Raw genomic sequence first — 9,881 nt, forward strand, 5'->3', positions numbered from 1 at the left:
CAATTAATGAACTAAGGTAAAATGACACTTTTGTAATGTGGTACCGCTCACCTACCACATCTGACCTATCGTTCACCTACCATTCACCTACCGCTCACCTACCTCTCACCTACCACTCTCTTGCTTCTATAAATAGAGAGGGTGTGAGGCTTAGGAGAGAAAGGGAGAAGATATCTTAAGCTACCACAAAGGAGGAGAGAATATCTATAGAGTTAGAGAGGAGGAGAGCATCTTGAGGCCTTGTATCAAGGTGTCGCTTGAGAGGGAGGCCATAGAAGGAAGATGATGGCTCATCTCTATGTATAAGCTATGTATTCTCCATTTCTTTTGCCTTAGTGAAATATTTGATTGATTCCCTCTCGTGGACGTAGATCCAGTTGGATCGAACCACGTAAACGATCTGTGTTTGCTTGTGTTCTTTTTCGTCTCATTTCCATGCTAGGAAGTACATAACTCAAAACAATCTAGCTAGAAGTAATGGGTTCAAGTAATCACATGAACATGTCCGAGTAATATGATTAGAAGCTAAAAGAATTTTGATACATATATTTTATCGTTATGGTCCTTCTATAACGTGAATATCGCACACTATGGCTTGTTTATTAATGTGAATATCTGGTCACACTAGTTTTTTATTTGGTTTATATTTCAAACCATCACCACATCTCTGATCTGGAAATTGTTTTATTGCTTCTTTATGGAAATTTCTATTGTGAGACATTGAAGTTATTTTTTTTAACCTGACATATTAAAGTGTGGTGATCGTAAGAAAGTGTTGTATGATTTTTGGGAAAAAAATATATATTTATAATTCTCACCATAACCTTTTAACAAAATTATTTTCTCCACTACTGATTTACAACCCACGGTTTAAAAAGTTGTAAACCCTCCTATTAAATCCAAAACTTTCAAGGAGATGCACCTAAAGAATAGAGCATTGAAGGGGTCGGGCGGCCTCCAAAGCAGTTGACCCCACGAACATCTGACCATAGGGGGTCGGGTGACCTCCAAGTAGAGCAGCTGTTTGGTCAGGCGGTTGCTTGCTGAGAACCGATGTCTACTGCTCTGGAATTGGACAGTCTGTTTCACCCACTTGATTTGTCCAAGGTGGAGGATGTTGGATTCGTCTGCATGAGTCTGTTCAGATAGATCTTTAGGAGTTGATCAACTCTTCTTCACCTGAGAAGTATGCGAGAGCCAGCTGGCTAAACATGTGATCCAGGATCGTTTTTGGTGGGTCCCACAATGCCATGTCAATTCTTTTACCCAGTAAGATATTTTTTAGATTCATACTGACACATTTTTAATATAAAACCCAGTAAGATATCTTTGAGATTTATGCTGACACATTTTTAATACAAAATCCGTATCCGGCCAAAAGTCATGGTCAAATGTTCAACATAAAAGAATTTTAAAAATCAATCAATACATTACATATATTGTGTCATGTTAATATTTGGGGCTAATCACATGTTTTATCTCTGTTCTCCTAAGAAATATTACATGTGTTACACGTATATGCAGTCAATGGTCATGATTCATTTAGTCGCAGCACCATGTTACCTATATTTACATGTGAGTCACGTAACATTCTTTCAAAACTACTTTGGGGACTCTTTTCTCTCATTCAAATTGAAATTTATCATATTGTATTATTATTTGACGACAAAGGTTAGTTCTTCATGCGTATAATTCCAAATGATCTTCATGAACATGATTTCCATTTTTCATGTCATTGTTCGTTGATTCCACACGTTATGCTTCTTATAGAACACCATTAATTTTTAACAGAAATTAGCATTTCATATTCAACATAAAGCCGTTTTAATTAACGATAATAAGTAAAATATTTATGATACTATATCTAATTAAAAGAAATTAGTTTCTTAATCTTAAACTATATTTAAACTCAATTTAGCGTTGAACAGTTATGATGGGTACAGGCGTGAAGTGTACTGCAGGGACATGCCTATGAGACTTGGCCATTCTTCCGAATGAGGAGAGATTATTGCGTGCGGACACCGCATGCATCCAATAGAAATTAGCATTTCATATTCAACATAAAGCCCTTTTAATTAACGATAATAAAGTAAAATATTTATGATACTATATATAATTAAAAGAAATTAGTTTCTTAATCTTAAACTATATTTAAACTCTATTTAGCGTTGAACAGTTATGATGGGTACAGGGATGAAGTGTAGTGCAGGGACATGCCTTTGAGCCTTGGCCATTCTTCTAAATGAGAGTGCCATTCTTATAAATGAGAGTAATCGTAGGTGTTAAAAAATACGAATGAGAGTACCATACTTATAAATGAGAGTAATCGTAGGTGTTAAAAAATATTACGTGTAGGTGAAATTCTTACATGTGCACCGAAAGGCTGCCGCGAACTCCGGGGAGATTAGTCAGACTGTTTTCTCCTTAGTGTTTTCATGAAATTTTTATCATCCAACATGAATCTCAATATATTTTTGGAATGATAAATATTTCAATTCAAATTTAGGATTATTCAGGATCTGATTTTTGCTTGTTCATGGTCAAGCTGACTGTGTCGATGAGACAACTAAATGATATCAAACTTGATTCTTTTAGGGACTAATCAAGCCCAAATCAAACCATCAAAGTACAATTAGAGTTTTTCAATCATCAATTGAATTGTTAAACAAACTCTAATTTTGATATATTTTTAGTCAAGTCCAACGTCTAGACAAGAAGAATACAACAAGCCTAGGCTCGTTGACTTCCAAGGTCATTAAGGTATGAAATCCTTTAAGGAAGTACTATGAGTAAGGGGGATCTATGAGTTGTCGAATCAGTTGGTTGAGAAAGTTAACCGTCAAATGACCAAAATGTCCCTTCCCCAAGAGGGTATGAATAAACGTCGTCTTTTCACTCAAAAAGGAGGAAAGAAGGGGAAGAACAAGAATACTAGAGTCTGTTACATATAGAGAGAAGCCCTCGTGATAAACACTAGCCTTTGTAACCACCGACAATCACTAACAACCACCCGTCAATCGTTGTTGAACACCGTTGATTATCACTGCCTGTCCCTACCAACCACCAATCGGCTTTCAATGACCTATGTTTCTGAACATCGTTGTTTGAATAAGGTTGTTGTGCTTAATAACTATATTGAAGGCTTGATGATAGCCACCACCCTCCGTAGCTGCCAACCACCATAGACAACAATAATCAACAGTCGTCGACCAATGTCAGCCGACCACTATCCGCCGCCAACCATCACCATTTGCCACCAACGACTTCTTTTTTCAAATGTTGTGGTTCAAATAAGGTCATTGATGCCTGAAACTTATATTGAATACCTGACGAGTAATTACCAACCTCCATAGCCACAAATCACCACCGACCACCGAGCATCAACCACTATATGTCATTGGCAACCACAGGCTACTGACGTCCACTTCTTGCAACCATCATAATCAAAATTCAACCACTATGGCCAACTAATGATATTGCAGTCAACAACTATGGCATATGTGGCCAACATACGCTGTTTTAGTCACCAACTATGACATTTGTAGCCAACTACTATTATTACTGCTTTAAATTATGGTCTTTGTGGCCGACTGATACTATTACAGTTATCAACTATGGTCTTTGTGGTCCACTGACGCTACTATTTCTTCTAAATATAACATATATATGCAAATGACACTATATTACAGCTTCCAACTATGACCAATGTAGTCAACCGACAATATTGTAGTGACCAATCACGACCTATGTGGCTACTACTACTTTTGCAGATTTCAAGTAGGACATTTGTGACCAAATGACGCTATTGCAATCACCAACTGCGGACTCGGTGGTCAACTAACATCATTGCAGCTTCCAACCACGACATTTGTGATGTTAGTTGACCACCAAATTGTCTCCAATTAAATATGACTTTTGTAGCCAACCACTATTGTTACAACTTCTACATACGACATCTATGGCCTACTACAGCTATAACAACCAGTGGCTACAACTTTTATGCCCAACTACTTCCTTTTAGCAACCAATCAAAGGGTTTGTGGCCAACCACTCTTGGTATATCTCAAATTACAGCCTCTGTGGTGAACTACTGCTATTGCAACAATCGACTATGGCTTTTATGGCCAACTATGGTCAATTACAATCTTTATGGCTAACTATTGCTATTATAGTCAAGAACTAGATTTATTATAGCACAGAAAACATTTAAACAAAATTTTAAAATCATGATTATTTGGTTCTCAAAGTAAATTCAACAACTTTAACATTATAATGACAAATATATTTAGTATCTTACCCAAAATTTTCCAATTAATCCATCTTGTTCATCATGATTCTTCCAGCCAAATCTGCAATAATTAATTAATATCGTGTATTGGAATTTACAATAATTTTTAAATATATACATCAAACCTTGTCAGGACGCAGGAGCATCTACACATATAATAAGTTGTAAGATAATTAACTACTACACAGAGCTCACTGTAACTGCTTGATTATATTAATAATTGTCAGCTGATCAGTTGCAATTATTAAATCATGCACTAATAAATATCTCTTTTGATTAGGCAAATATATATTTAACAAATTAACTCCATAACTAACAGATCCTAAATTTATATATAGTACTAATCATCCCACCAAGATCTTGTAAGATTTATATATATATATATATAAGGTTGCATAACTCAATTGAGAATTAAATATTACTTTTCTTCTATATATATAAATTATTTCTTACATGGCTCTAACCTGCGCTGGTTAATTAATAATTGAATTTTATTCATGAACTCCTTAAAACTAAGATGAAGCCGTATTAAAATGTGTATATCTCTCTAGAGCCAGCAACACTGATTCAGGCGACATGGTTATAACCTCTTTCGTGGTGGCCCTATGATGCAATTTTGTTATCTGATTGCATAAAAATATTAGGTACGAAGTCCGTATTCATGCGGACTTCTTGTACAACAGTGTTCTACACTGTGTACTCATGTGTATAACAGCATGCAATACTGTCGTGTAAGGAGTCCGCATGCTTGTGGATTACGTACCTAATATTCTCTCGAGAATCACGACAATACTTTTCCTATGGGCTGCATAATCGATGCACGATGCGCGTTGTGTGGCACTAGGACATTTTTGGTAATTTGTTAGGTTTGATTCCTACCAAATTGTATGAGTCCCTCAGCATGAGTATTATGTATTTATAATTATGTGAGAATTAAGCATTGAATTTGATCGACTAGAATCGTAGGGTGGCAAAATGATCAAAAAAATTGGATATTTAATAATGAAGTATATATGGTTTTATTTATATATTAATCTGAAATGAAATATGTAATCCTAAAAGGAGATGCAGGCTGGCATGAGTCGGTGATTTTGGGTTCAAACCATATATAACAATTTCACATATTTTAAAGATTCTGGCAGAATCTGAGCTTACAATTTTTAATTTTTAATTTTTAATTTTTAATTTTTTTATAATTGTGCACATGAGCTCGACCAGTAAGCCAGCAAGGCTGCACGATGATCCCACGAGGTGAACAAATTATTTTGTTTAAAACTGTCAAGAAAGCTACTAAACCTTTGGGCGCATATATTATTATTCTATATATATATTATTGAATAATAAATTGTCATGTGAATCACGCCCAAGAAATATGAAGTATGTAGAGGGAGGGGCTGGGAAAGGGAGGTAAAGGGGGGAGAGAGAGAGAGGGAGGAGATATCTCAAATTTGATTTATAAATTTACCCCTCAGATTCTCGAGAAAATATTATGTACAGCATCGAAGTGTCTGGATGACGACATAGATCGCACCACACCATTCTGCAAGCCGTGTGGTGAGATCCACGATCATCCCGACATCCTGTAATCCGGACATAATATTAATTGCTTCATGATTGCGAGCGCTCGGAGTGTGTTCATGAGTACACTGCTCTATATATTAACTATAACTCTTAACAGAGTACAGAGAAAGTTTAAAAGACGCAAGTTTTAAGAGCATCCTTGCAAAGCATTAATAAATAATCAAATTATTTTAGCCAAAACTTGGGCAGAGAGCAATTATGAGATGGATGGCAGGAAGAATCATCCGGCTGAATAATCAAATGATTATTGTGATAATTAACAAGATCTTTAATGTGGATGAGTGTTCCAAATGCAAAGTTGGCATGATTCAACCCTGTTGGCAAAGTTTGACTGCTGAATATCATCCTATACCGAAATGATAAAAGAGAAGAAAATTATAATAATGATAATAATAATAAAATAACTGCATGCCATTAAAGTTTAATAGTGTTATGTTAGCATTAATCATGCCTTTTTACTTCATTAAGCTGCCAAATTAGTCAAGCTTTATGGCCCCTTTAATATAATATTAATTTAAGAATATGTAAATGCAGGCTTTAATTATGAGATTCTTCCAACTAATAATCAAATAGATTAAATATAAAATTGTAACTGACGTAAATAAAGTACATGCACATGATTAGTGATCTTTTCAAAGACCATCATAGCTATATTGGCAGCAGCCCATATAATTATTTTATTAAAGTCTATTTTCATGTATATTCTTATATTTATATAGTTATATATCTCGTACTAAAACTTTCATATTTACACACATAACATTCAAATCTTTAATATTACATAAATATATCTTTCATGTATAAATTTAAAACACGAAAATGTCATATATGTAAATATGAAAGTTCTTAAGTGCTAGATATGGTAACCCGAAAGAATTGTGGGTTGGTATATACATTTATCAAGATGTATATTATATGGGGCCCATCATGAGACTTCATCTTTCTTACTAACTAACCTCTCATTTGCCACACGTGCCTCTCACGTGAGGGCAGTGGCACGCAAAGGTAATCAAATGCCAATTGATTGTTAGGATCAAAGAATTAAATAAAACATAATTAATTAACAATATTGCTTGGACAAATTAGCTTCTCAGAAGCTCTCTAATGTTGTTGATTTAAGATCCTTTTGAAATCATGGGGTCATCACTGCATATTGTGCTCTCACAATGGAGAAAAATTTGCGTACGTAAGACATACGCAGCGTTGCGTATGTCAGGTGGGTTACAGAGAGGGTATTGGGGGTTATATTCGCGTTGTACCTCCTGTACCATGCTTATAACTTACAAATATATGGAAACAGAAACACGGAACTTACTAGTTGCAGGGACGTTACAGAGGGGTATAACGCGGATATAACCCTTAATACTCTCCCTGTAACCTACCTAACGTAGCGCTGCTTACGTCTTACGTACCTAAATTTTTCTCCTCACAATGACAACTAATTCCTAGATTTGTTATATATATATATGACCTGTTGGTAGAGTAGTTTCTCTGAAGTTTGAAGGTCGTAAGTCCCCTCAGATCACGAGTTTGAATCCCTCCGTGTGTAGGATATGTATGATATTCGAATAATTTGCACACCTTGTCGCCCTCAGAGCTAGCGGGCATTGAGCCCATTAGGGTGGGTTGGGGATCTCATGCCCCTGTCCCATTATTTAATATATATATATTCATTATTTTTAATTAATGAATAGTTAATGTTAGAAATAAATTAATTGATGTCAGGATTGTTAATTAAGAGTTAGGTCTATGATTAGTTTATAATTAAGAAGAGTACGATTGTTGTTGGAAAGTGAGCTCATGAATTATGACAAAGATTACATGATTGCGATTGGAATTTGGGATTTAATAGATGGAGAGAGAAAGCAGGCACGAGTATGCGTCAGAGATTCGAGGAATTTATGAAGTTCGGAATAAAATGATATGTGGTTATCATTAAGCATCACATAATATTAATTAAATTTGTAGCTGATTTGATCATTAGGTTAAAGTAAAAAGGATTTGAAGATCCTTACTCATTTTAAATATATGTGATGTGATGCTTGATAGAAAATTTGTTGAGAAACACTAATAGATTATTGTTTTAGTATTGCATGAAGATTTAACACACTTAGAAGAAAATAACCAGTAGAGTCATCAGAAGTTTTCACGTGGAAAATCCAGAAAGAAAAAAAATCACGGGGACTGAACCACTTATAAAAATCTACTATAAGTTGATGGTTAAAAAGATCTCTTGTCTCACAGGCGAGAAAGTGTTATAAAGTTTTTCGAATTACAACATTGACGTGAGGATGAACTTGTTGCAAGGAGCGGTCGACAACCGATAAGCGGCGGCTGATAGGTGGTGGTCGATGACAGTAGGTAGCGGTCAGCGGTGTTCAACGACAGTCAGAGCGATAAAAGACTTCAGTTCCTTCTCAAAACTTTAAGCTCATCTCAAACCTTAAACCACCCTCCCTACTCATGAGAGTGATGTGAATCTACTTTGATCGCATGGCTCAGAGAGCTTCTTTCGATCGACGTTGTTTGATGGACATTTGAATGTCTTAATCAAGTTGAAAGCGAGCAATCACGAGCTCGTTAGATTCTTCTTATCGAAACACTTGATTTGAACAGATTCAACATTTGTTTGACCTTCCATACGTGTGCATAAATCTTCCAAAAGTGATGTGATGATTTCATTGAAGCTCAATTTGGTTCATATTAGATTAATATTGGTATCATTGAGTTCATCTCGTCAAGCCAGCCAGTTGATTTTAAGTTTGCTAAAAACATAGCTCTATATGTTTCTTAATTGAAATTTAAATGTTTTTTTGCTCAAAAACTTGCCTCAAGATTGTTCATATGATGCCTTGAGTTTCATATCGAATTATGAAGAATTATTGGAATCGTATTAACATGCCTTCAGTCAAAAATTTTCTTCTGATTAGTTGTTAAATAGTAATATAAAATGTACGAGGCTAAATGGTATTGTATTTTATTTTACAAAGTTTAAAGAGCAACTTTTACTTCATTTCTTAAATAATTATATGTTAAGCAGATTATTCTTCACACTGTAACATGCCCAGTTTCCAATGCAAGGGAGCTCTCACATCTTCACATAAAATTTTAAATGCCACACAATTTTTATGCATTCATAATTACATTCATACACTCAAATCCTCAACATTAAATCAAACATGACAATATCACTATCTTTTTTAAAAATGAAATATACCAAGTTTTTATAAGGATAAAGCTTAGTCCTTGCAACACCAATGATCACTCTTCTGACACTATTATAAATAAGCATAAAGCTTAGTCCAAATAAAATTGTAGATCAAAAGATGTTGCCCAACCAAACAATTAAGAGAAATATATCAAAAGTTGGCTCAACGAATGAATAACAAAGAACAGTACAAACGCATCTAAAACCCTCTTAAACTTGCTTTCCTGCAGATGTAAGCACAAGACTATACCTGCAATGAAGGTGTGGTGAAAGCAGAATGAATTCATTTTGTTGACAGTGCATATTTATAATTTACTGAATATTTTCCATAGAAGATGCTACAGCCCTTTCAAACTTAATCTCAATATGTGATACATATTAATGGGAAAATTTACAAGATTTTTGGTTGGGGAAGCAATAAGAAGAAACATTAAAATTCATTGTAAGACATTTCTCACCATTGAATTCATGGAAAGCATTTCATTCTCTGTAAGAAAAAAAAAATGGGGAAAGCAAAGGGTTAGGTTTCAAAATTGGAATTCAAAAGTCTATTATTATTATTATTATTATTAATATTATTCCATAACGAATAAATTTTGTATTTCACCTACCTGTCTCTCTATTTCGATTGCCGATTCAGAAAGTCTTCTCTTCAGAACCTTTTTCTCCCATTCACAGCTCTCCTTCTTCTCATCTTTACATAAGAGACAAGACGAAGCAAGTCAAGTTTATTTGTTTGGAATCAAACACCAAATAAAATTAGTCACCGCAATAAGAGGCAAGTTACTGGAAGCATCTTCCTCA

At 34.8% G+C, this 9,881-nt stretch overlaps 1 long non-coding RNA gene across 1 annotated transcript; it reads right to left on the reverse strand.

The window, feature by feature from the left end:
* Window positions 1-9,355: 9,355 nt before the first annotated feature.
* On the reverse strand, window positions 9,356-9,852 carry LOC110036558. Its single transcript, XR_002295244.1, has 2 exons — window positions 9,689-9,852; window positions 9,356-9,564 (listed from the first exon to the last, which is right to left on the reverse strand). It is a non-coding gene; the product is annotated as an uncharacterized LOC110036558 (long non-coding RNA).
* Window positions 9,853-9,881: the final 29 nt, after the last annotated feature.

Source organism: Phalaenopsis equestris, unplaced genomic scaffold, assembly GCF_001263595.1.
Source record: "Phalaenopsis equestris unplaced genomic scaffold, ASM126359v1 Scaffold208386, whole genome shotgun sequence".
Lineage (NCBI taxonomy): Eukaryota > Viridiplantae > Streptophyta > Magnoliopsida > Asparagales > Orchidaceae > Phalaenopsis > Phalaenopsis equestris.